The 27,924-nt window shown below is 44.8% G+C and overlaps 1 long non-coding RNA gene across 1 annotated transcript; it reads right to left on the bottom strand.

The window, feature by feature from the left end:
* Positions 1-796: 796 nt before the first annotated feature.
* LOC122466708 lies at positions 797-27,331 on the bottom strand. Its single transcript, XR_006292437.1, has 3 exons — positions 22,059-27,331; positions 21,801-21,890; positions 797-1,262 (listed from the first exon to the last, which is right to left on the bottom strand). It is a non-coding gene; the product is annotated as an uncharacterized LOC122466708 (long non-coding RNA).
* Between the last annotated feature and the right edge of the window lie 593 nt (positions 27,332-27,924).

Below are 27,924 nucleotides of genomic sequence, written 5' to 3' on the forward strand. Positions count from 1 at the left end.
AGTGGCTCTGCATGGAATTCTTCGATGTTATTACAGCGGAGAAAGCTCCTGTGACTGTCATTCTTTATACAGAGAGACACTCTGATGCCTATAGTTAATCAGGGAAGTGAAAGGAATACGAGGTGATTGATTGCCTTCTGAAAGGAATAAGAGAATAACTGTGAAATAAATGGTTTCAGAGTAACAGCCGTGTTAGTCTGTATTCGCAAAAAGAAAAGGAGTACCTGTGGCACCTTAGAGACTAACCAATTTATTTGAGCATAAGCTTTCGTGAGCTACAGCTCACTTCATCGGATACATACTGTGGAAAATACAGAAGATGTTTTTATACACACAAACCATGAAAAAATGGGTGTTTATCACTACAAAAGGTTTTCTCTCCCCCCACCCCACTCTCCTGCTGGTAATAGCTTATCTAAAGTGATCACTCTCCTTACAATGTGTATGATAATCAAGGTGGGCCATTTCCAGCACAAATCCATGGTTTAACAAGAACGTCTGAGGAAGGGGGGGTGCGGGGAGTAGGAAAAAACAAGGGGAAATAGGTTACCTTGCATAATGACTTAGCCACTCCCGGTCTCTATTCAAGCCTAAGTTAATTGTATCCAATTTGCAAATGAATTCCAATTCAGCAGTCTCTTGCTGGAGTCTGGTTTTGAAGTTTTTCTGTTGTAATATTGCAACTTTCATGTCTGTAATCACGTGACCAGAGAGATTGAAGTGATCTCCAACTGGTTTATGAATGTTATAATTCTTGACATCTGATTTGTGTCCATTTATTCTTTTACGTAGAGACTGTCCAGTTTGACCAATGTACATGGCAAAGGGGCATTGCTGGCACAAATAAATGTCTGCCTGTAGATTAGTATATAGTATTGAGGTTTGTGCATAAAAATATGAGCATGTTACATTTAATACACACACACAATTCTATTTACATCACTTGTGAAAGTGGATAAGGCAAAGAGCATGGATTTTATTGGTGCAAATAAATTGTACTCAGTATAATACCATATTGATGTTTCTCCCCAAAATATATATATGCGAGTGTGTTTTCAGACTCATCTTCTGATTTTTGAAACCCTCCATGAATGTGCACCATCGTTTTTCTTTAAACTCACAACATCCACATCCACTCTTTTGCAGCCTTTTCTTCCCCTCTCTTCCTTTCCTCCAAGTATCTAAACAGTTGCATTGTTCCTGGGTTCTGTCTGTTGTTCCAGTGATATCTGGATGGAGAAGCTAAGGCCTAAAGCAGAAGCCTGTGATGCATGGGTAAGAGAAAGTCTACCACTGGAAAACTCTCCATATTTCATACACTTTCAGATTTTCCTGAGAATAACCTGAACCAGCATAGCTTTTCACCTGATCCTTTTAAATAGATGTTTCTACTGGATGTAAGTGGAACCAGGTGGCCACATCTGCTACATGCAAGAGTGACCTCACTAAACCTTTCTGCTGATGGCCCTCCATTGCAGTGGTTCTCAACCAGGGGGTTCCATGAGCAGCTTTCAGGGGGGGCTGCCTAGCAGGGCCAGCATTAGACTCGCTGGGGCCCAGGGCAGAAAGCCAAAGCCCCACTGCACAGGGCCGAAGCCCAGGGCCCTGAGCCCCACCACCCAGGGCTGAAGCCAAAGCCTGAGCAATGCAACTCCATGGGGGGGCCTCAGTAGCTTGGGGTCCCATGCAGTTGCCCTGCTTGCTACCCCCTAATGCTGGCCCTGGCTTTTACATGTAGAAAACCAGCTATTGTGGCCCAGGTGGGCCGTGGAGTTTTTATAGCGTGTTGGGGGGGGGGGAGAGGGAGGGGCTCAGAAAGAGAAAGGTTGAGAACCCCTGCTGCATTGCACCTGTTGTCCCTTAACATTCCAATGGAATTCCGCAATGTTAGGACACACCTGATACATTCTACCTGGTCATACCTAAACATACAGCAGCAGGTACGTGGCTAACTGGATGAGCAGGAGTTCAGATTACATACCTAAACGGAGATCTCTCTTAAATCCAAAGCACAAAGAGAAAGTTTCCTGAAGAAACTGAAAGGAAAATACAGGGCAGAACCCTTGCTTGAAAAGGTACTGGTCTACCTAGCTGTAGGTGTTACAGGCAAATCACATCACTTTAAAAGTGCAAGACTCAGCAATTTAAAGTTGGAAGCAGAACATTAACTCCATATACAGGCAGAGAATGACGCTCCCAAATGACGCTTTGAGAAAAAGGACATTCTTCCAAATTAACAGAAGGAGAAAGAGAAAACTCAGAGCTGGACTGAAACCCAAATGTTGTGGACAAGTGCCATCAAGATTCTAGCAGATCAAGAATTACCAGGATGTAAAAAGTTGTGCGAAGTCAACGCTTTCAAGCACTCAGCCACAGATTCCTCATCTGTCCAGGTTACCAGCAGTATGTGATAGTTGAAACTTTCCAATACACTGGAGACTGAGTCAGCTGATGAAAGGCAAATATTGTAAAGATCTTGTCCTGTTGTAGAACAGTGTTCACTAACTTAATTTTTTGCATTTATTGTGAAATTATAATATCCTACTTCCACCCCACACCAGAGGCAGCATAATCCTCTGTCCACATACTATACTGTACATTTCAAAAAGATTGGAGTGTGCCACTGATCATATCTCACATTTACGCATGCTGTTTGATCCCAGAATACTGAGTTATGTCATTAATGGCTTATGTCATCCTCCTTTCCTGTTTCAGAAATGCCAAGTGTTCATCATCTTAGCTATATTAATCTATCGCTTAAAGAAAAAATGTAAAAGAACAAAGTAAAGCAGAGCAGGACATTGTAAAACCAGATTCAGGATGACTATAAAAGGGACAAATAAAAACCATTTAAAAAGTTTTCCTTTTGTGTATTACTAATAACAATACAAACAAAACTGATTATCATTGTTCAGTTTACATTTCACTCAATTTAGACAATAGCTTATCTAAGCTAGTCTGTTTTTAATTATTTTCTCTTCTGGTTCTCATCAAACACTACTACAGAACTTGAGAATCTTTAAAATCTTATTTTTTTATGTTCATGTAATAAGCATTTCTATTTATAGTCAGATTTAGATTTTTGATATTGTTGCTTTATATACAACCTAAATTTGGGGTCTGACTGTGTCCCTTTCATTTTTATGTGAATTTAACTATAATTAAATTTTATATGTATGATTTTTGTTGTAATAGTAAGTTTGTAAATTTTTACATTTTACATAATAGATGGCAATATTGTTCATTTAGGGCCAAATTCTACCTTCAGATTGATTTCCACAACTGTTATTAATGCATGCATAACGGAGGGCACTGTTCAGTCCTCACTGATTTATTTCCACATGGGAAAATGCTGATTTTTGTGAAACAGCTAAGAGCTGTTAAAGAAGCTAATATTATTGACACTCTCGGACAGGTTGAGCAAAACACAGCTGGTAAAGCAGGCCTCTTAGATCTTTACACAATGGGACCAGTTTTTTAAAAGTAATCAGTTTAAGTGACCACATCTGACAGCTGGGCACAGAGATTTCAGGGGCTTCTACAGCCACATTCTTATTTAGATTTAGATGAGAAAACATTCACTTTATCGAAGATGTCCTGGCCAAATTTCAGCTCAGGTAATTTCATTCTCCAAGCCCAAATTCCCCCTTCCCTCCTCCCGCCTTCACGTTGAGGAGAATGCATTTTATTTACAAGAGACTTTAGGAAAGGTTTAATGTTGCTGCATGGAACTTAAGAAATGGCTACATTGATAAGGAGTCTGTAAAAGGCTTTGCTTTCAATTCAGGAAAGAACGGTTACTTACAATATAGTAACTGTGGTTCTTCAAAATGCGTTGTCCACATGGATTCCATTTATGGTGTGCATGTGCCCCATTCATGAGAGATCAGATTCTTTTGGATAGTGCTCTAGATGTCCTCAGACCACTGCCCACTCAAGGGCATAAAGGCCCAACTATCCCTCAATTCTTTCCCCAATACAGAATCCCAGAGGAGTTGGACTCTGTACTGGTAGGGAAGGATTGTGGGTTGTAAAATCCATGTGGACAACACATCATGAAGAACCATAGTTGATGTAAGGTAAATAACCATTCTGTCTTCTTTGAATGAGAGTCCACATGGATTCCACTCTGGGTGACTAACACGCAGTTATCTGTTCGCTTGGAGTGGGTAGCCAGAGTCCTACTTAAGCACCAATTGCAGAAGAGCCCTACCAAAATGGGCATTCAGTGTCTTGTACTACTAAAGAATAGTGTCTTGTACAAGCATGGACTGAGCTCCATGTAGCTGTTCTACAGATTTCAAAAATAGGGATATTCTTCATACAGGCAGTGGAGACTGTCTGAGCTCTAGTAGAATGTGTCTAGATAGATCTAATCCTAACTCAAAACATGTTCTTATACAGTGGGAGACCCACTTAAATAACCTCTGAGTAGATATCGCCTGACCCTTAATCCACTCTGCAAAGAACACAAACAACCTAGGTACGTCCCTGCGTGTTTTTTGTTATGTCAGGGTAAATGGACAATGCCCTTGCCACATCAAGTGCGTGAAGTCTGACTTCTTCCCCCAAGGTTGAGTGAGGCTTGGAGAAGAAATATTGGGAGATGAATAAACTGGTTTACAGGAACTCTGACGCAACCATGGGGCAGAACTTGAGATGAGGCTTAAAAGTGCCCTGTCCTAATGAAACACTCTACAAGGGGGATTCACCATAAGTCTCAGGACACTGGCTAAAGTGGCATGGGTCGAGGTTGCGGCCTGGAATGGAGAGGGTTTGAGAATCTGGTCTGAGTTCAGTCCTGAGGGACAAGGCCAGAAGCAGCAGTCCATACCAGTGTCACATCAGTTTAGAGTCAGGGTCAATGAGCCACACTAAGGAGGAGCCAAGCAAGTCAGCTGAAAAAGGGTCTGTGGAACAGAGGCTGGGCGAGGAGTCAGGAGTGGAGCAAGGGAGTAGGGTTGCCAACCCTCCCAGGTTCGCCAGGAGTCTCCCAGAATCGGGATCTATCTTCCGGAGGCTACTGAAGCCAATCCGGGAGATTTTAGGCCGCTAAAGGCCCCACACCACTCCCAGAAGCGAGGGCGGTGCCTGCAGGCAGGGGCAGCACCCAGAACCTCCCCAGGGGTTGCAGAGATGTGCCAGCCACTTCCAGGAGCAGTACAAGGCCAGGGCAGGCAAGATGCCTGCCTTAGCCCTGCTGCACCACTGCCCGGGAGCCACCCTAGGTATGCGCCACCTGGCTGGAGACTACACCCCTCACCCCCTCCTGCCTCAATGCCCCAGCCCTGAGCCCCCCTCCTGGAGCCAGCACCCCAAACCCCCTCCTGCACCCCTACCCCCTGCCCCAGCCCAAGCTCCCTCCCATACCCAAACTCCCTCCCAGAACCCGCACCCCCTCCTGCACCCCAACCCCCTTCTAGAACCCGCACCCCCCCACCTCAGCACAGAGCCCCCTCCCACACCCAAACTCCCTCCCAGAGCCCACACCCCTCACTCCCTCCCTCCAACACCCCAATTCCCTGCCCCAGCCCGGAGCCCCCTGCTGCACCCAAACTCCCTCCCAGAGCTTGCACCCCACACCCCCCTCCTGAACCCCAACCCCCTGTCCCAGACTCAGCCTGGAGCCCCCTCCCACACTCCAAACCCTTCGGCCCCAGCCCAGAGCCCACACCCCCTCCCACAACCCAACTCCCTACCCCAGCCTGGTGAGAGTGAGTGAGGGTGGGGGAGAGCGCGAGACAGAGGGAGCGGGGATGGAGTGAGTGGGGCGGGGCCTCGGAGAAGTGGCAGGGCCTCAGGGGAAGAGGGCAGGGCAAGGGTGTTTGGGTTTGTTTGATTAGACAGTTGGCAACCCTACTAGGGAACAGGACCAGAAGAGAGGCTGGGGCAGTCACTTGATGCCCCCTGGAAGGGACCCCACAAAGAGGTATCCCTAGACTGAGACCAGGCTGAGACAGAAAGCAACATGAGTTTTTTTGGGGTAATGCTCAATGCGGGTCTCAGCCAGCTTAAGGACATAGTCCCATCTGCGAGCTAACTGGATGCATTATAAAGAGGGTTTGAGCTACTGCCCTGGGAAAAAGACAGGTGATTTCTTTCTAGAGTCATCACCAGGAGAAGGTATGGCTGAGTGACAGAGCATTCAGCAGTAACTTGTTATTCCACTGAGGAATCTGCTCCGTTACTCCAGCTGATGATAAATTTATGCTTTGAAACATGAGGACTGATGGCCCTTGAAATTTTATCACAGCCAGTGTTGCAGCAGATACTGTACTCATAATATTGTGTCTAATCCTTGCTTTTAAAATCTTATTAAATTCTCTAACATTCTACGGCAGAGCGCACCACAGGTTAAATAAAAGTGATGGGTAGTATGTTAACGACCAGTGACCCCAAACACGATCACAGCCCCGTTTGCGAGGCACTGTGAAAATTCATTCCCTGTGCAGTTTACCCTCTGTAAAATCTTGTAGATGGTTTATAGGGGTTGTCTTTTATTTGACCAAATACTCCCTCATTCATCAGAAACAGGAAACAGAGTCTGCTCCCAACTGACTATCTGATCAAACTTAAACACTTACATAGCACTGTACATATTGCAAACTACTTTACAAACAAGGATTTTCTGTTTAGATTATAAACCAGTTTGGACAGGGACAATCTTTTTCTACATATAGTACCACTAAGCACACACTAGACACCTAACAAATCATGCTACTACTTTATTTGCATTGCAGTAGCACTTAGACGCCCCAACTGAGACTCAATCTGTTAGTTTATCAAAAAGAAGAGTGAGAGGTCACTTGATTAAAGTGTTTAAGTCAGCATTTCTGAAACTGGGGTCTGCAGACCTCTCCTCCTTCCCTCTCCCTCCAGGAGCCTCCTGCATGCCGTGGAACAGGCTTGCTACCTGCCCTGGCTCTGTGCTGCTCCCAGAAGCAGCCAGCATGTCCCTGTGGCCCCTGGGGGGGTGGGCCAGTAGCTCTCTGCGCCATAGACACTGACTCTGTGGGTGTTCCGGGACTGGAGCACCCACAGGGAAAAAATGGTGGATGCTGAGCACCCCCCAGCAGCCCCCCATCAGTTCCCCTCCTCCCACCCCAGCACCTCCCACCCGCCAGCGGGCCCTGTGGATCAGTACCTCCCTCTCCCTCCCCGTGCCTCCCGCCCACCGCAATCAGCTGTTTCATGGCATGCAGGAGGCTTGTGGGGGAGAAGCAAGGATGCAGTGCTCAGGGGAGGGGGCGGAACTGGATGGGAAGAGGAGGGGTCGGGGGGTGCAGTGGGGGCGGGAAGAGGCAGGGCAGGGGCAGGGCCTTGGGGGAAGGGGTCAAGTGGAGGCGGGACCTGGGGCAGAGCTCGAGCACCCCCCAGCACTTAGGAAAGTCAGCGCCTGTGCTCCGTGCACTGCCCCCTCCCAAGCACCGACTCCGCAACTCCCATTGGCTGGGAACTGCAGCCAATGGGAGCTGCAAGGGTGATGCCTGCAGGCAGGGGCAGCACATAGAGATCCCCTGGCCCCTGCCCCCGCCCCCATATCTAGGAGCTGCTGCCAGAGGGATGTGCCAGTCACTTTCAGGAGCCGCCCGAGGTAAGTGCTGCCCAGCCAGAGCCCACACCCCTCACCCCCTCCCACACCGCAACCCCCTGCCCCAGCCCAGAGCCTGCACCCCACACCCAAACTCCCTCCCAGAGCCCGCACCGCAACCCCCTGCCCCAGCCCAGAGCCTGCACCCCACACCCAAACTCCCTCCCAGAGCCCACACCCCTCACCCCCTCCAGCACCGCAACCCCCTGCCCCAGCCCAGAGCCTGCACCCCACACCCAAACTCCCTCCCAGAGCCCGCACCGCAACCCCCTGCCCCAGCCCAGAGCCTGCACCCCACACCCAAACTCCCTCCCAGAGCCCGCACCGCAACCCCCTGCCCCAGCCCAGAGCCTGTACCCCACACCCAAACTCCCTCCCAGAGCCCACACCCCTCACCCCCTCCAGCACCGCAACCCCCTGCCCCAGCCCAGAGCCTGCACCCCACACCCAAACTCCCTCCCAGAGCCCGCACCGCAACCCCCTGCCCCAGCCCAGAGCCTGCACCCCACACCCAAACTCCCTCCCAGAGCCCTGCCCCAGTCTGGTGAAAGTAAGGGAGGGTTGGGGGAGAGCGAGCGATGGAAGGAGGGGGGATGGAGTGAACAGGGGCAGGGCCACAGAGAAGGGGCAGGGTAGGGACATGGCATCGGGGGAAGGGGCGGGCAAGGGGGGCACGCAAAGGGTGAGCAGGAGGGTTTGGGGGGGTCCCCAAAAAATTTAAATCAAAATGGGAGTGCTCGGGTTGCTAAAGTTTGAGAGCCACTGGTATAAGTACTTTCCTGGGCAGAAAATAGTGGTACTAGCCCTGTTTAATCCAGCTGAGAAGAGCATAATGACTGTAGTGGACATAGGCACAAGAAGAACCAAGGGCTGGGAGCCGAAGCCAGACAAATTCAGATTAGAAATTAGGCACAATTTTTTTTTTTAAAAAAAAACAGAGTGTGAGATTAACAATTGGAACAAGCTACCAAGCAAAGTGGTGGATTCTCTGTATCTTGAGGCCTTCAACTCAACACCAGATGCCTGTCAGGAAGTTATACTTTAGCCAAACACAAGTTATGGGGTCAATACAGGGGTAACTGGGTGAAATGCAATGGCCTGTGATACGCAGGAGGTTGGACTAGATGATCTAATGGTTCCTTCTGACCTTAAACTCTATGAATCTAAGATTCAGGCAAATATTCTGGACAGCACTCAAGCACATACTTAAATTCTTTCCTGAATTGGTACTAAATATCCATACATTGTGCTACATGAAAAATCTCTGACTGCAAGAGCTTGTAATGTCAATAGATAAGACTGACAAAGGGTGGAAGAAAGGACGTATTTTATCTTATAGATTGATTCGAGTCTGGTAGAGCTGGGAACTGAATAGAGATTTCCTGGGCACTGATCCATGGCCCATTTAAGTCAATGGAAGTCTTCCCATTGATTTCAAATGACTTTGGGTTACGTTTCCGAGTTCCCAGGCAGTGCCTGAACCATGAGATCATGCTTCTCTATACCAGTCATTATCTTATAGACCTTTATGAGCTTTCCCTTCCCTCTTTTCCTTTCCAATTTAAATAGCTTAGGCTTTTAGGGGGAGATTTTTCAAAGATATAAAGGGCAGTTAGGTGCCCAACAGTGATTCAAACTCAAGGGGTCCTGGATGCCTAATTCCTATTTGTGCCTTTTAAAATCTTTGTGCCTTTTAAAATCTTCCCATTAATTTTTCCTTGTGGCATCACAGCAGCCCTCCGTCCCACGTTTGTAAAATCACTTTTACCGCTTTTCTGTGGATCAGATCTGTGTTATGTCTTTTTGGAGATGTACTGGGAAAACAACTCTAGGGTGCTGAGCATCACTTGAGGATCAGTGAGGGCTGAAGGTACTCAGAACTTGTAAGGTGAGGTGGCCTTTGAAAAGCTGTCTTGTTAAAGTGGACAAAACTGGGTGTTTTTACTTGAGCTGTGGACTTCCACTCATGTCTTTGGACATTTTATATTGCTCATTTCAAGGGCAACTTTCAGGTGGTATGCAGAAAATCTGGGATCCACTTATCGATCTCCTGTCTGAAGAAATCCAAGACCAATGACTTTCTGGACAGCATACTTGCTTCTGGACCTTTGAGTGCTCCATGGACGTTTTGGATTGTGTTGTTTCACTTTGAGTAGCAACACAGTGTGTATTGCATTGTCTCTGTTAGAGAGCTTATTCCTTCACTCTCCCACTTCCCTGGTCCTTCTCACATGAACAGAGAGCAACAATACCCGAAGTCCGAAGGTGCAAACAATTCGATGTTTATTGGCGTGAACTTCCAGAAAGCTTAAATCCAAGTTCCTTTTTCCTTATTTTCGAATCCCAACTTACTTCCGGTTTGCCCCTAATTTATATAGTAATATTCTTAGCTATACCTTCACCAATCATTCTACTGAAATTTAACTAACCAATCCTAACATATTGTAACATGATTAGCTAACCAATTATATCCCACCACCTTAATTAGTTTACACCCAGCAAAATTAATTATACAGCAGACAGAAACAATCAATCACAGAACCAGACAGAGACCATGCCAATAAACAATAGCAAAGTGGGAACTATAATGATAAAACAATACAGAAGTGAGGATTTCACAACTACATCTATAAAGACATAAGGGTTTCCCAACTGTGTCTATTGGTAAGTGAGTTCTTACCAGACAGAAAACTTTCCTTTTACATCTTCTAGGCTCTTCCCTTTCTCTGGAGGTGATAGATCGGATCACCTTCGTCACAGCCCCATATTGGCTAGTTTGGAATGCGAGGATGTGACCGTTCGCTTCCCAGCTTATGGCTGCCTCTGCTGCTTTGCCAAAGGCATTGGCCTAAGAACAGACTGTCACAGTGAGAGAAGGCCCTTACACAGATTCTTTCTTGTATACCTCTATTACTAGCTAAATGATAAACATATACCTACATTCTTGGAGTATAGGCCTTTACAGACAGGCCTGAATATCTACATCCTAACAGTCTCCTTTGCATTGCCTTTTACTGTGAAAAGCTTACAGTTGTGCACATTGAGTCTGGCTCCTCACTGTGTTACTCCAGCTTCAGTCTTGTGTCACTTCATTGATTTCAATGGCCTGTTGAGTTCCTGCACTCTTACATACATATAATTCCAGTGATTTCAATGGAGTCACATGAGCAGAGAACTGGAATGCCACAGTGGTGAAATCAGACCCATAGATTTCTTATGACTTTTTTAAAAGTGTGGGGGGAGGGGAGGTTGTATTCATCAAAACATTTTAATTGACTATAAAAAAAATATATGTTTTTTAGTATTCACATGGGATTTCCAAAATCACTGACTGACTCACTGCCCACACTAACCATTTAAACAAAAAATAGGAGGTGCAATGACATCCACTGTGATTTATTTTCTGTGGATGAGCAGCAGGGAAACAGGATACACAGGACATGCACTAACTTAACTCTCACTTTCCTTTGATGATTAGGACTGAATTTTCATTATGGATTTAAGTGTCACTCTAAATAGCAGGTGCTTTACATCCAAATCAAAATGCAGCTTTCAAAGTCAAAAGTTCAGGGATCCAAAACTGCAGGGTTAGCAACGGAAATAGAATGTTATGATTGCATGCAGAAAGAAAAAAGTTCCAATAAGGTTGGCATTGTAACTGTACAGAAATAAAAGAGTACAGAAAGAATGTTCTCAGACCAGCCTGGTTTATACGCACATTACTAGAAGGTGTTAGAGATAGTTAGAACCAATCTATTGACCTGTTGGAATCTATAACAATTGATTAACTGTTTAATTAAACATCTAACCAATTAACTATTTATAAATGTAACCTTTAACACAAAGCGTGACTGATTATTTTATTACATGGTGACTGGGCACATCAGGAGAGAAGGACTGAATGAGTGGACGTAACTAGGGCTTACACTAATCTCAACAAACTACTAGGTCTACATTGCCCAGTAATGGAATGTCATTAGTTCATAACATAATAATTCTTAGCATTTATATAGTGCTTTCAAGTATTATCAGCATTTTACAGGTGAGGAAAATGAGCCAGAAAGGTGAATGACTTTTTCAAAAACCATTCTCTTTGGCTTTCAGAGTATACCTGGCAATTATCAGGCCAAATTTTTCAAGCAAAAAAGTTATAGTGGGGCGGCGGGGGGGGAGATAAAATAAGGCATTATCATGGTCTCTGGTAGCAACTATAGTATGAAAAGGCTACCTGCCACTGCTCGACAATATTTTTCATTTCTTCATTGAATTTAAAGTGACTCAAGCAATGGAGCTTCCACCACTTCCACTGGGAAACTATTCCACAATTTTGTAGCTCCATCTCATCGTTACAGATAGTTTTTGAGGGTAATGAGCACCACACAGGATCAGGCCATTAGAGAGCTCTTCAGAAGGTGACAGCAATACATTGATGGGTTCCTAAAAAGCTCCCATCACTTCAGCACTTAGGCAACTTAAGATAGTTTAAATACAGAATTCACAAAACATAGCCGTCTTTACTCTGTGTAGAACCTGCACCTAAAATAATACACTTAAACTCTTGACCAAATAGATGCATCATACTGCACACTGAAACTAGCCAAACACGTGTTTCTAGTGGACCAGTGGATGGAGCAGACGTGGGCCCTCCACTGAGAAAGCCCTGATAACTGGACCTGGAGAGTTCACCCGCTGACAAGTGGGCCCTAGAGAATTGTAACAGTCATGATACAACATAGGGTCTGATGCATTATCTCAGATAGCTGGGCTCAATACGATGAACTGCACCCAGAAGCAGACAGGTAGTCCATGCCAAGTCAACAGTTATAAGCGCTTAACTGCTCACCTATTTCAAGAGATTAATTGATGCATTTATTCTCCTTGCAGAAGCTTTGCAATGGTAGCCTCAAAGCTGCATATTCAGTTAACCGTCCGTGACCAGCTCAAGAATGAGTGCTTCTTTTTGCCTCTGTCTTCACGAACAAGATCAGCTCCCAGACTGCTGCGTTGGGCATCGCAACATGGGGAGTAGGTGGCCAACCCTCTGTGGAGAAAGAGGTGGTTAGGGACTATTTAGAAAAGCTGGACGTGCACAAGTCCATGGGGCCGGACGCGTTGCATCCGAGAGTGCTAAAGGAATTGGCAGCTGTGATTGCAGAGCCATTGGCCATTATCTTTGAAAATTCGTGGTGAATGGGGGAAGTCCCGGATGACTGGAAAAAGGCTAATGTAGTGCCAATCTTTAAAAAAGGGAAGAAGGAGGATCCTGGGAACTACAGGCCAGTCAGCCTCACCTCAGTCCCCAGAAAAATCATGGAGCAGGTCCTCAAAGAATCAATCCTGAAGCACTTACACGAGAGGAAAGTGATCAGGAACAGTCAGCATGAATTCACCAAGGGAAGGTCATGCCTGACTAATCTAATCGCCTTCTATGATGAGATTACTGGTTCTGTGGATGAGGGGAAAGCAGTGGATGTATTGTTTCTTGACTTTAGCAAAGCTTTTGACACGGTCTCCCACAGTATTCTTGTCAGCAAGTTAAAGAAGTATGGGCTGGATGAATGCACTATAAGGTGGGTAGAAAGTTGGCTAGATTGTCGGGCTCAATGGGTAGTGATCAATGGCTCCATGTCTAGTTGGCAGCCGGTATCAAGTGGAGTGCCCCAAGGGTCGGTCCTGGGGCTGGTTTTGTTCAATATCTTCATAAATGATCTGGAGGATGGTGTGGATTGCACCCTCAGCAAATTTGCGGATGATACTAAACTAGGAGGAGCGGTAGATACGCTGGAGGGCAGGGATAGCATACAGAGGGACCTAGACAAATTGGAGAATTGGGCCAAAAGAAATCTGATGAGGTTCAACAAGGATAAGTGCAGAGTCCTGCACTTAGGACGGAAGAACCCAATGCACCGCTACAGACTAGGGACCGAATGGCTAGGCAGCAGTTCTGCGGAAAAGGACCTAGGGGTGACAGTGGACGAGAAGCTGGATATGAGTCAACAGTGTGCCCTTGTTGCCAAGAAGGCTAATGGCATTTTGGGATGTATAAGTAGGGGCATAGCCAGCAGATCGAGGGACGTGATCATTCCCCTCTATTCGACATTGGTGAGGCCTCATCTGGAGTACTGTGTCCAGTTTTGGGCCCCGCACTACAAGAAGAATGTGGATAAATTGGAGAGAGAGTCCAGCGAAGGGCAACAAAAATGATTAGGGGTCTGGAACACATGACTTATGAGGAGAGGCTGAGGGAACTGGGATTGTTTAGTCTGCAGAAGAGAAGAATGAGGGGGGATTTAATAGCTGCTTTCAGCTATCTAAAAGGGGGTTCCAAAGAGGATGGTTCTAGACTATTCTCAGTGGTAGAAGAGGATAGGACAAGGAGTAATGGTCTCAAGTTGCAGTGGGGGAGATTTAGGTTGGATATTAGGAAAAACTTTTTCACTAGGAGGGTGCTGAAACACTGGAATGCGTTACCTAGGGAGGTGGTAGAATCTCCTTCCTTAAAAGTTTTTAAGGTCAGGCTTGACAAAGCCCTGGATGGGATGATTTAATTGGGGATTGGTCCTGCTTTGAGCAGGGGGTTGGACTAGATGACCTCCTGAGGTCCCTTCCAACCCTGATATTCTATGATTCTATGATTCTTTGTTCAGTGCTTTGTGATAACTGGGGAATCTATATATGAAATTCAATTGTTCTGTATTTTAATCGGTCAAGAAAAGGTGCCAAGTCCAGATCTGGATCCAAACCTCCCCAATGTTTGGAAGCGTTTGCATCCCAGGTTTTGGTTTGACCCATCAGGAAATCATGCACATAGTCCAAAGCTGGAAAGTCAATTCCTGCATCTTTCAGATGAGCCAGGGAACGTTTAAAAAAAAGGCTAGGGGGAAGAAAGAAAACGCTGAAAATTTCTTAGCCAGACACTGGCACGCCATAGGGAGACAGGACGGAGAAATGTTCCTTGTTTTCCTTCCTTGGCACAAAGATTTGGGATTGTCTGTCACAAAGTGCTAATGCTTTAGAACCTTTGCAATGGGAGCTCTGGATTGCTCATGGACGGCTATGGGTTAACCAAACATGAGTCCGATAATCCCCACACACAATTTCCACACTGGAGTATTTCATATCATAATTCCCAGCAGACACAGATAAATCCCTGTTGGAAGGTTAACACAAAAAATCATTCCAACTGAGCAGACGGTTTGTGCCCTGCCTACTGTCATATCCAGATTGAATAATACACTCGGAGGATGCCGCTACTTCAGTATCTTCAGTGAATACCCCACTAAGAGGCTCAGTGGAGATCCTTACATTAGACAAAGTCCTGAAGGTCCCTCCACTACACACGGGCCAGGGATAATTTGGCTCTTCATTGGTATGGGCATTCCCTACAAGTCCACTGCGTCCATGCGGTCCAGCTAGTGTCAGACTGCTGCTTTCCCTGCCCTCTATAACTCCAATATACCCTTCTCCTCCCTGTAAACAGATTCCCTAACAGCTCAGACTCTTCCTTGCTGGGTCTGCTCCTCAGTGGAACCCCAAATGAAAGCCATCCCACTGCCAATGCTGTGCCCCAGTGGAACCGTTCTAGTAGGGTGACTAGATAGCAAGGGTGAAAAATCGGGATGGGGTGGCGGGGGCGGTAATTGGCACCTACATAAGACAAAGCCCCAAATCTTGGGACTGTCCGTATAAAAACGGGACATCTGGTCACCCTACTTTCTAGCTTCTCTAACAGGCCCTTTGGAACATTTCCCCCCCTCTGACAGCATCCCCAATGGCTCTGATCCCTGGGACACCTCTCCTGAGGTGGCTCAGCTGTTTCCTCCCCACCTCAGGTTTCCTTCCAGTGAGTCTGCTTCCCATCATGCCAAGCTGGCTCCATCCTAAGGAGGCACAGGAAGCCAGCAGTTTTTCCTTCTGTGATGATCCCAGCTCTGCCTAGTGGGGAAGAAGCAGGAAGAGTTATAATACAGGAAAGAGTCTAGGGGCAGATGCTCTGCTGGTATAAATGGCCACTGACTTCAACGAGCTAAGGAGACAGTAAATGATGAGTCTGAAAACTATTTGGGGATATTTTGGGGCATCACCAAGAGGCGCACTTATTTGTCATAGCCTAAGGCCCAGCTTCCAGTGCTGCTGCAAAAGAATCAGTTCAGGTGGTTTTTGGAGAGAATGGAAGGTGAAAAAGCAAGCCAGCTGAAATACGTGCTTTGTAAGAGTCCCATCCATCTGCATGATTTGTGGATCACGTCGCTTGTAAAAGTTTTATAACAGAGTGCTGTCGAGCCCTGAAAGTCTCATCCGACAAAAAATTGTTGATTTAAATTATGAAATATCGAAGGAATTTCAGGAACAAGACAGGATTTCAAGTCAAATATTGACAATCCCCACTAAACATGCCAGAAAAACTTGTTTGTTCTTTTCCTTTCTTAATCATTTTCTGCGCAAAGTGCACAATTAGACTGTTTAAGACAGAGCATTTCTGACAGATTACTGCACTTGCAGGGGTTGAAAGCTCTTGGCCTTCAGCCTCGCGTCTCACAACATGCCCCGGGCCTCTGATAATCCTTCAGAAATACACTGTCCATCAAGTCTTGCTGTTTGATTAGAAACATATTATGTGTCCGTCTGCTTTCCAAAAATCTTTCAAGACATCCAACAGTTGAGTGGTGAGCCACTCAAAACACAGGTGGGTGCCGGGCTGGTAAACCAGACAGAAGCAGAAACAAGAAGGAAAGCCCACAAACATCTACTATACATCTTTATAATTACAATTATCTCTTCCTCTTGCCCTGACTTTCTTTCAGGCCTTCACCAAAGAGTAAAGTTTGCAAAAGCATCTAAGTTCCATTGAATGTCAGTGAGATGTAGGCTTCTATTTCACAGTGGCACTTCAGAAAATTTTACCCAGGTCACTTCACCTCTTTGTATCCATTTCTCCATCTCTACAGGAGGTGCTACTGACCTGCTTCATAAAGAGTGTGCGGAGATTATTTTATTATTATTATTTTTTAACCATAATGGTTCATATTTGATCATGTTTCAGGGATTAGCAATAGCTTAACTGAAATTACAAAAAGGTAAAAAAAATTCATACAGAGAATACAATTGTATTAAAGTCCTTGCACTAATTTGGACCCAGACTAGAAAACTATAACTAAGGATTCCAAGACACCAGCCAAAGAAAAGAATGAGAAGTGTACCACAGATTGACTGGCTCTAAGACATTTTCAGGCAGGTATAAAGAAAAACCACCACCACAACTGATAACTCAATGGGAGGGAGAATAGATGCTGTCATAAGAGTGATTCTAGGAGCCATGCAAAATCTCAGAGGTGGTTTATGTATAATGAGTTTGTATTTCTGCTACCCAAACCTTCATGTTTGTTTCACCCACCTCTTGCACCGCCAGTCATCCTGCAGGGAGATCAGCGTGGCTTCCCGTGAACACAGGAGTCCACTCACATGGAGCTGATAGCAGGATTGTGAGATTTTTGGGGTAGGGATGGTTTTATTATATGTTTGTGCAACACCTAGCACAGTGGGGCCCTGGAATGGTTGGGGCGTTAGACGCCATCCTAATGTAAGCAGAGTCTGAATGAGCTCTCCCCTGACATCTAATGATGAGCCGTGGAAGGGGACTTCAGGAGCTGATCTCATTTGCATGGGCACACCCACTCTGCCTAGGTGCTCCGCATGATGGGATCGCTTGCCCAAATGGTCACTTTGGGCTGGTGTTGGATTGGTGTTGTTCTAAGTCAGCCATAAAAATGTTGGCATACTGTGGGGCCATGCAGGTACCCATAGCAGTGCCACTGACTTGAAGGTACAAGTTGTCCCCAAATCTGAAATGGTTGTGGGTGAGGACAAAGTTACACAGCTCAGCCACCAGGTGTGCCGTGGCCTCATCAGGGATACTGTTCTTGACAGCTTGTAGTCCATCCTCATGTGGAATATTGGTGATCACTATTGAGCTCCCTGCCCGGCTTCTAACCAGCAACTGATCAGTTGACACTCTCTAATCCTCACATACCAAAAAGTCCAGCCATCAGCTGCAGTAAGGTGACATAAGAACAGTCATTTGTTGATGCTACAATCATCACATAACATTTCCCAAGGAATTTCAAAATTTAAATAAGCCCCCTTTCAAGCATTCTCCAGTGGGTTATGGCAGAGGGACAGAAGTCTCAAAGTAATGAGAATTTTGTGGTTCCCAACTTTTCTTTTGTAATATGGCTAGTCCATTTACTGTTTCAGTCTTTCATGGATTTTAAGGCCAAAAGGGACCATTATAATGATGATGAGAGGGCCTTTCCTTTTCTGATTAACTCCCAGATCAGTCTCTGGTATTGACATTTCTCAGACCACCATGTGACAGGGCACTCACGTAGAGGAAGCCAAAAGCTTTCTAATTCCAAAGTTCCAATAAAATGTTTAAATCAATGAAACTTTAGCAATTTCTCTCTTTTGTTTGATCATCTCTATGTGCCAGTCTTTCAGTGGCCTCTGCAGGGAGCCCCAGGCAGCTACAACACAACCTACCCCTGTGGTGCCTCTGAGAAGAAGGCCCATCATAAAGACGGCCATACTGGGTCAGATCAGTGGTTCATCTAGACCAGTATCCTGTGTTCTGACAGCAGCCAGTGCCAGGTGCTTCAGAGGGAATGAACAGAACAGATGATCATTGAGTGATCCATCCCCTGTCGTCCTTTCCCAGCTTCTGGCAAACAGAGGCTCGAACTTTTGGAGTTAAATTGCAGCAGGGAATTTTAGAGGGAGCTTAGGGAGTGTCAAAGTTTGACTCAGACTCACAATTTATCAGACCACTCTGTTTTATTAGCAAAGCTGCTCTGCTAATACATTTAGAAGTGAGCCCCCCAAGTGGGGCTTGTGTCTCTTAATTTATACAGTTTTTTGGAGAACAAGTTACAGAGAAGTTACAGACAAAAGAAGAAAAAGATTTTAGTCACCACCCTTCGAGATCCCTGAGACCAGTCACGTATCTTCAATTACCTGCCACCCTTAACAATCTCCTTTAACAGCTTCCAGTTAACTTAACTAATTGCCCTTCACACCTTCCATTCTGATGCCTGCTTCTTAGACGTGCTGGCTCTATCTTAATTGCTTCTCCATTCAAAAGCTAACTGTCCCTATGTGTGCTCCCTCAGATACTTTGTAACATGTTTTGGCATGCCCTCTCATATACAATGTATCCAGCATGTCCCCTTATACAACGTTATACTTACACAATGTTATACTTCCACAGGAGGCACTCTCATCTGGAAAGTAACTGGGTGCAGGTGACTCTAGTTAGGCTCAGAACCTTTGAGAGATTGGTCTCCTCTCAGAAAAGAGAACGGAGATGCTGGTTAGAAGCCAGGCAGGGAGCTCAGATTAGGCTGCCAGTGTTTAGGTGTGGTTCTGTTTTTGGGAGTTGATGGAGATCAAAGCAGAACCTTCCAAGAGGCTGAGAAGCCACCATCTTTTTGTCAACTCTCAAGCTACTCTGTTTCCAGATGTAATTGGATGGTGTTGAACCTTTGCGTGTTCCCAGGCCCCGGCCACCAATGCATACATAAGACAGATATGCAGCTTAGCCCAAGAAATGAAAACTAAATTAACCCATTAGTTTCTGGGCTAAACAACATAGTGCCAAAGTACATATCTAACACTAACTTCTTGCATTTTTTTCCAGCAGAGTTGATACTAATCTAGTGTCACAAAATACATAAGCTTCTCCAAATATTATACTATGCACCATTTATTATCCTCTGCTCTATGTCAAGGTGCTGGGATCTGGGAAAAATAAGGATTGCTCCACCCTTCTTCCTCAATGCCTTCAATACTCTTCCTGTCTTATCATTGTCAGCTCCAACATATATCATAGTCCTTCCATCACCTTTCAGTGTTGCCAACTCTAATTATTTTATTGGGAGCTGTTGCTGCCTTAAAACCCCAATTCCTGGAATCACATCATTACACAAGAATCTCAGCTTTCATTTTAAAGAAGAAAGTTTCTAGCCCTCACGATTGCACAGAAAAGCTTGAAACCGGGACCCAAATGTACCCTAAAGGATCTAAAGCAGAAAACAGACAAAAAGAATCCAACACTTTAAAAAAAATTAAGGACATCTGATTTATTTTTGATGTCTGACTCATAATTTTTGAACACTTAGGGTTGGCAGCACTGCTAAACTACCTTCTCTGTGGGACTCAATAGGCACTCATTTACTATTGTGATGGGTGCCATAGAAATGGCTCTCACTAATTCTCCCAGTGTCAGTGGATTATCCTCACTACCTAGCACTTTAGGTAAGAGTTTTCCCAAAGACTCCTCAAGCACCTTCAGGTACTTGGTCTTCATGTATGTTCTCCCCCATCTCTAGTTTTCTTACCTGGGAACCTGATCCAAAGCCCAATGAAATCAAAGGAAAGACTCCATTAGCTTCAGTGAGCTTTGGATCAGGCCCTAAGGTACTACTATTGCTCTGGTTTATATAAACAGAGAAATTTACAAATCTAATTTGGCTGCCATCGCTTATGCTGGTGGTTTACTGTTTTCATTTCAGAAAACAGGGAAAGTAAGGCTAGAGTGGTCAGTTTCACTTTAATTTCCAGTTCTATTCCATTTAGGTTCTCACGCCGTACCCATTCTCTGCATGCCTCTTGCTTTCATGTTCGCACGCATTAGCTCACTTTTCTCATGTCTGCGTTAGCAACATTTAAATTGTGTCCCCTGTCATTTTCCATGAGAATAAATAAAGTTATATTCATGTTCTGTTTTGAAAGACTTCCCCACTCCCAAATTTTAGGTCTAAATGATATGCCCCTTTAAATATTGATTGCATGTGTGAAGCAAGGTTATCTATATACTACCTCATTATTATTGTTATTGGAAATTAAGGACATTCCCTTTTCTGAGCGACAGGTCAGATCTAAGGGTGTGTAATGTGCTAAGAAATTACAATAAGAACTTCACTTTCTGTTGTGAAAATAATGGCTCAGTTCTGAAGGTTTGGGACCTTGACCTTGGCTGACTGCATGACAGTGCCGAAAACTGAGGCCACAGAGATGATGTGACTTGGCCAAGGTCACCTGGCAAGTCTGTGACAAAGTTAGAACACAGCCCATGCTTTTAATCTGTAGCCATCCTTTTGTAAGTCATCAGACTCTAAGGAGCTAGTAAGGTATCTCTGTGCAATCACTCGGTGTATAAACCATACACTTGCATTCTGGGGCTTCATTCTGAGATTACGTAAGGCCCCCTTACAAAGAAAACGTAGCGTGAACCCCTCATGCAATTCAGTTGAAATTGTAAATCACTGGTAGGCCCTACTCACTGTGCAACCATTCACTTTGCAGGGTGAGGTGGTGTGTCTGGAAAGGCAGGAAAGGGGAGGGAATCACTTATGAGCCAATACATGTATTTTAAAGCAAACATATTTGAGAATCCGTTTCTTTTTCTTTGCCTGCCAAGTCCCTGGTTCAGGATTCTGTGTCCTTCTGCTGCAGCTGATGATATTTCAGACACGTAAAACAGCATTTCCTAAGGGTATCTCCAACGCCATCACCAACCCCTGTGCAAGCCATTCCTCTCAGTCTGGTTCTTTTTATAAACTCTATCTAAACACAATGCGCTCGAAAGTCTGGATAACCTGGGAACTTTCTCTCCAGTTTTATCATGCCAGCTGGAACCAGCTATGCTTCCCCCTCATCTCCATGCACATTCCAGAGTCACCTAATACAGCAGCTCAAAAGAAAAAAAAAAGGGAAGGAAGGAAAGTAGACAAAGAGCGGGGATGTACTGTACCGAATACCCCATTCAGATTCCCATCCAAACAAGGAACACTTCACCAACTACTTGACAAACAGCATAGAGGATTAGACACAAAGATAAGCCTGCCCTGAGAGAACATCTATTCACCTCTGATGGGCCCAATAAGTGTATGTAGGGTGACCAGATGTCCTGTTTTTAAAGGGACAGTCCTGTTTTTTGGGACTTTTTCTTATATAGGCGCCTATTACCCCCCATCCCCTATCCCATTTTTTCACAGTTGCTATCTGGTCACCCTAAGTCTATGGATCAGGTTCTGAATTTATCTAAAGTCCAGGTGTGCTTGGGTGTGGTGTTTTGTTTCAAGCCCCTCTCTAGTGCTCTACAGTTTATTTCTGGAAATCAACTGTGATTCAATAAATGCCAACATCTAAATACCTCACAGACACCCCATTGCTTTTCCTCTTTGCTGGACAACCAAGGTGCAGCTGCATCCTGATCCTCAGAAAATATCCAGTTCAGCAGCACCTAAAAAGATAAAACTGGGATTGAACTCGCATCACGAAAAGCATTTGCTCTTCTGGCTGCTGGGCAGGCACCACAGGGAAAGGTTAAACCACAGGAGAGATGGACAGAGCTCTGTAATACTCAAACCAGAATTTTGGTTTATATAGCACTGTCATGGGGAGCACTCACCACTAGGGTACCTCCTCCTAGCAGCTGTAGGGATTAGCTCCTTCCAGGTGTTGCGTCCTCTTCTGGTGGTCTCTCCACCCATCATCCTCTCCATGTCCAGGGACTCATTCTTCATGACCTGGCCCTCCGGCCAGGTCACTATGTGTGCTTCCCCCATTCCGGGGTATCAAAAAGTCTTCCATCCAGCCCAAACTGTCCCATGCAATCCACTCTCCACTGCCTGGTCTGTGCCACTTCCCCAGTGGCTGGTAGGAGAACCCAGCCCTGTCCTCTTCTGCAAGTTCCAACTCAGGGCCCGTCTCATCAGCAGCCAAGGTCTTCCCTATCCTATCCGTGCTGCTTTTCCCCAGAGCCCTTCCCACCTTTCCGACTCTCTCTCTTTACTGGGTTTGCCAGCCCAAATACAGTCCTCCCAGGGAGTAACTTTGGACTACTCTCTATAGTCCTAAACACAGCTCCCTTCTCCCAGGGAGTGGTAACAGAATCCTTCCCTACAGCATCCCACATCCCCAGCTCCTGGGCTTTATACAGGCCCTTCCTGTTCCCACTCAGCTGAGTCTCAACAAATTAATCCCTGCTCCCTGGCTCCTCCTCCAGGTGCAGCCTCGACAGTTACTTGGCCTACCTAGCTACCTTGACCTCTTCAGGCCTTGTGTGGTGTGTACACCCCCTCCCAAACACCCTTCATTCTCAAGGTAGCTAAGAAAGCAACAGTTTAAACTTTAGACACTAGTTGTTCGGAAACTACGGAGACAAGCATTAGTGCACACCACAGCAATTGTTCAGACCCTGTTCTGGAAACCGGAATCTGTTTCGTTTACATATTCAGGCTCTCCCATAACGTATATAATATTGTGCTGTGTGCCTGCAACATGTATATTATAATAATTCCTCTAAAGCATAGAGAATGCATCAGACAGCACAATGGCATTGAGCTTCCTGGAGTTCACACTCAATTTACAGATACATCACCTAATGCATGAACGTTTGCAGGACTGGATCCTAAATTCCGATCCCATGGGGTTTAAAGTTATAATATAGTTCTAGAATGCCAAGCGCTGTCCAAAGTGCCAGTCTCAGGTGTGTGTGTATGTGTCACTTCTCAATCTGACCCTTTCTGCTTCCACTGTTATTCCAAGATCAGTGTTGGTATTGTTGTTAATTAAGAATTTTGACAAGAAATAATACTGGGGAACCAGTCTGGGAGTCTGGAAAAAGTAACTAATTCTAATGCAAGTGAAATATAACATGAAACAGCTGTTGCAGGCTTCCAGTCAGACTGAAAACTGATGCTAGCCCAGCGCGCTTATAAACGGGCAGACAAAAAGCATGCAGTTTATTTCACTTGAAGCATGCAGTTAACACTTAGCTCATAAACTTCAGCAATAGAGGAATCTGAAGGTGATCACACTTTGATCTTACCACGTCTTACTGTTACTGCACTAATAAAAATGGCCTGGGAGAGAAAAAAAAAAAAGCAGGGGGAAAAAGACGTGCGGAGGCCAAGGCAGAAGGAGAGAATAGAACACGGTGTGTTGAGTTCTCCTCCTCGTGATTACCAGTGTGCAGCAGAAGCAGATCAGCTATCGCAGCAGGATTACAGTGCAGGAGATGGCAAGGCAGAATGAGCGGAAATCCAAGGATATCAGCCAAACTAGTCTTTCTGTATATATGAGCCTACTGCTATGAGGAGGAGAGAGACTTCAGGCCAATAACATGGTGCCCATATTTTAAGAAGAAGCTCCCATGAAAATGTATCCATGTGTGATGAGAGCCACATCCCACAGGTACTTGTACTCACAGAAAGGCAGGCTGGGGACGGGTGAGTCGCTTTCATTTGATATCCTATTTAAACAAAAATGCTTTCTTATAAACCTAAACAAGAAATGAGGCAGCATTCTAGGCAAACAAACTTATGCTAAAAGCATTTGTGGAACGGGTTAGATTTTGTTTCTAGAAAGACAATCCTGAGTATTATAGTAATAGCAAAGCATGGAGTTCATAGTGTTTAATCTGGCATGGAGGCAGAGGCTAGAAATGAAGACCTTGTACAGCATCGGTGGTTTTCCTTCCCTAGAAGAATATTTTGAAAACATATTGGAGGCCACAGCCTCAGCTTCTGCAAATGGTCATCGCTTCATTAATGCCGGGGTAGCTATGACCATTTATCCCAAGTGAGGATCTCATATTTAGTACAACCTGGAGAATTTCAAAAGCAAAATAGTTGCTCTTAAAAGTTTGTGTGTGCTCAGAGAATAATAATCTGCCTTGGAGACAGGAGAGCAGTATCCAGGGGAGTTAGAGAATCCTCTCATCCGTTTGGTGGCAGAATTACAATAAAAAGTGCCCTCTTCCTGCACATCCCTGCCCCAGAGTGGAATAGGTAAGTGACAGTGTTACATAAATTTTCTCTCTCTCTCACACACACACTCAAGAAGTTCACCTGAAAAATAATTCATTCATCTCATTTAAAGCATTAAGATTTTTATTCTACACTGTTCCTGATATTCTCCATAGTCTCTTGCATGCTTTCTTTAGCTGTACTGCTGCATTTTGCTTTTGCAGCTCTTGGGTGAGAGGTTCCTTTTAAATAGAGTGATCCTATCCCTCAAGAATGCAGAGACATTTAGCTAGGTGGCTAAATCTTGGAATTTTGTAGGGGATATAATTTTTAATCAAGGAAGTGATATGTTTCCAGATATTTTACTCCCCACTGGTCAATATAACTACTATTTCCTATTTGTATTATTCTACCTACTAGGGGCCCCCAACCTGCACCAAGCCACACTGGCACTAGCACACTTTGTAAGAAAAAAAACCTCTGCTTTTCCCCATACCCACAAATGAGAGTTCAACTCCATCTGCTGGTCAAAGCCACAAACTGCATTTTGGAACATTCATTAAAATGCGGGTTTAAAACGATGGGAGAACTATTTCCCAGGAATTGTGGAAATTACTTACCTTGAACAGATGTTTCTGAAGCTGGAGGAACAGCCTTTTCCTCTCAAAGCAGCAGTGTTGTTCTTGTATGGACAGAGGAACTAAGTCCAAACCTTATCTTTTCAAGGTAATGACAACTAGAAAGGCCAGCCCAAGTCTAGTCTAATCTGACATATTCCAAAAGCGGAACAAATTATGGTGATCAGCTAGTCAGAACTCCTGTACAACACAGACCATAGAACATCCCCCAAATCATTCCTAAAGCAAATTTTAGAAAAATCATCCAATCTTGATTTAACATTTGTCAGTGATGGAGAATCCACCACAACCCTGGGTAAATTGTTCCAGTGGTTAATTACTCCCACTGTTAAAAATGTGCGCCTTATTTCCAATCTGAATTTGTCTAGCTTCAACTTCCACCCACTGGATCATGTTACACCTATCTCTGGTAGGATTGACATGCCCATTATAAATATTTGTTCCCCATGATGATACTTAAAGACTAATAAAGTCACCCCTTTACCTTCTCTTTATTAAGCTAAACAGAGTGAGCTCCTTGAATTTATCACTCTAAGGCATTTTTCTGATCCTTTAATCATTCTCATGGCTCTTTTCTGAATCCCCTCCAATTTATCAACTTCATTCTTGAACTGCGGACACAAGAATTGGGCACAGTATTCCAGCAGCAGTCGCACCAGTGCCAAATATAGAGATAAAATAACCTCCGTACTCTTACTTGAGATACATAAACAGGGGTATCCCAGGATCACATTCTGTAGGCCATAGCACCAGCCTGAGCTCATGACTCCCAAATCTTTTTCAGAGAGTCACTGCTTCCCAGGACAGAGTTCCCCATTCTGTAAGTATGGCCTACATTCTGATGTGCCTTCCTAAAGAATGTCACTAGCGCTGAGACACAATTTGGGGAATCTGTCTATGTACAGCTTATGAATTTCAATTTGATTTTATAGGCTTTTGTATCCTCATTTTATGACTCTTACTTGTGCACCTTGCACCAAGACGTGTTGTTGGCAGCACTTCTCCTTATCTGTGAACAGGCTAATTGTTAAAGACTATCAAACACCTGAATAGATCTTACCTGTGGCGAACAAGAGTAACTGTATCCTAGGGAAAAATCCATTTTTCCCCAGTAACTTCTCTGCAAGGGTCTGACCGTGGAGAGCGTAAAGTGCCCAGAAACAGAACAAAAGGAACCAGGTGTTGGTAGTGGGACTTACAAATTCAAAGAACTCACAAAGCAAGTGAGCAGGAGACGGGATCAGAGGATTATGCTTTTGTAGGAGAGGGGTCCTATTTAACTGTAGTACCAGCCAAAGGTCAAAGGAAGCGAGACAGAGCAGAGAAAAATTGAGCAATGATTCAGAGAAGCTATGAGCTGCAGGAGGATCCAGGACATCCAAGAGGGCTCTGACTGTCCTTCCTGAGCAAGCTGTATCCTTCTATACCAATATTCCAGTCATGCATATTAACCCACCAGGTCTTGGTGGATGCCAACTATGTCATAGTTGTGTTTATTTACTAGCATTTCAAGTTCTTCCTGCTTATTTCCCATACTTCTTGCATTAGTATAGACATTAAGATACAGATTTGATTCCCAGCCACCTCCCACCAGTTCTGTCTTGTCTCTCCCTTATCCCTGCTAAAACAGCCCATGCTCCCCCCAAATTCCAACCCTTCTCCCATGTTTTTGACTTACCTGTAGGATTTTATTTATTTTGACTTACCCTATTTTGATTTATTATTTTTGCCTTTATATAAAGTAATGGTGTTTAGAATCCTCTTCAAAGCTCACCTGTGTCTGAGCATTTCACCTATGACATACCCCTGAAAAGGTGAACTGTGAAGCCAAAGTGCTCACATGGTGGAACTTCAGGGAGTGGGTGTACTTAAACTACAGGAGAGACTGGGCAAGGTATGTGAGAGAAAGCACAGGTCCACCTAAGGCAACCAATCCACACGGTCCCATATCTGTGAAGGGATAACAGACAGAGACCAAGCAAGGCCAAAAGCCAAGGAAAGAGACAGTGCTGAAGTCTACTGAGATGCAGGAAAACTCAAGAGCACACAGGTTTAAATGTAATGGACTCCACCACAGCAACCATGTGAGTGCCCAGCAACCTTTATCAGAGCTATGTGAGAAAAGCTAATATTCACTTTTCTAGGTGCTTGGCTGTAGAACTCCAGTAATCCATCTGTAGCTGAGATCACCAGAATTTTATGATTATTATTTATTTATATTATGCTGCCATCTATAGGCCAGGCTCCCACTGTGCAAGCACTATTCAAATAAAGAGGCAGTCCCTGCCCCAGAGAGCTTTCTATTTCCACTCACATTAGAAATATAATTTGACCAGATCAATGAATAAAATGTCCTGGTTGAGGTCTGTCTGGGTACCAAAAAGTATCAGTGAAATTAATGGAGAAACTAGACTGATCTACACTTCTGAGACCCAGACTGTTGTCCAGTTCCAAAGGCAAAAGTCCCTGCTTCAAGAGGTCTCATGTTTTCTGCAGTTGCAGTGGAGGTTCGTTGGCTGTCTATCAAGTCTGAAGTGCCTTCTGGGCCAGCAGCTGACTAGGAGGAAGACTTCAGCTCTCTGATTTCCTCTTTTTCCGGATCCTTTATGTGAACTGTCTTGGGAAAAAAATTCATTTTTATTGCCAGAGAAGCTCTGACCTCTGGTTACTCCCTGATTTTGGAAGGGATATAAAGAAACATTCATGCTTCATTCATAAGCAAATCTCTACTAGGAAGTGGTTCCATGTCCCCAGAAGGAATTTCTGGAGGCACATATTGAGAAATTCCATTCAGGGGTTAACCAGACAGATGGTATCTAGCCACTGGAGATAACTTGCTAGAGATGATCACTGCCAGGAAACGGCTGAGGCAGTGAAGATTTTTTCT

The sequence above is a fragment of the Chelonia mydas genome, chromosome 7 (assembly GCF_015237465.2).
Source record: "Chelonia mydas isolate rCheMyd1 chromosome 7, rCheMyd1.pri.v2, whole genome shotgun sequence".
NCBI classification, from domain to species: Eukaryota; Metazoa; Chordata; order Testudines; family Cheloniidae; genus Chelonia; species Chelonia mydas.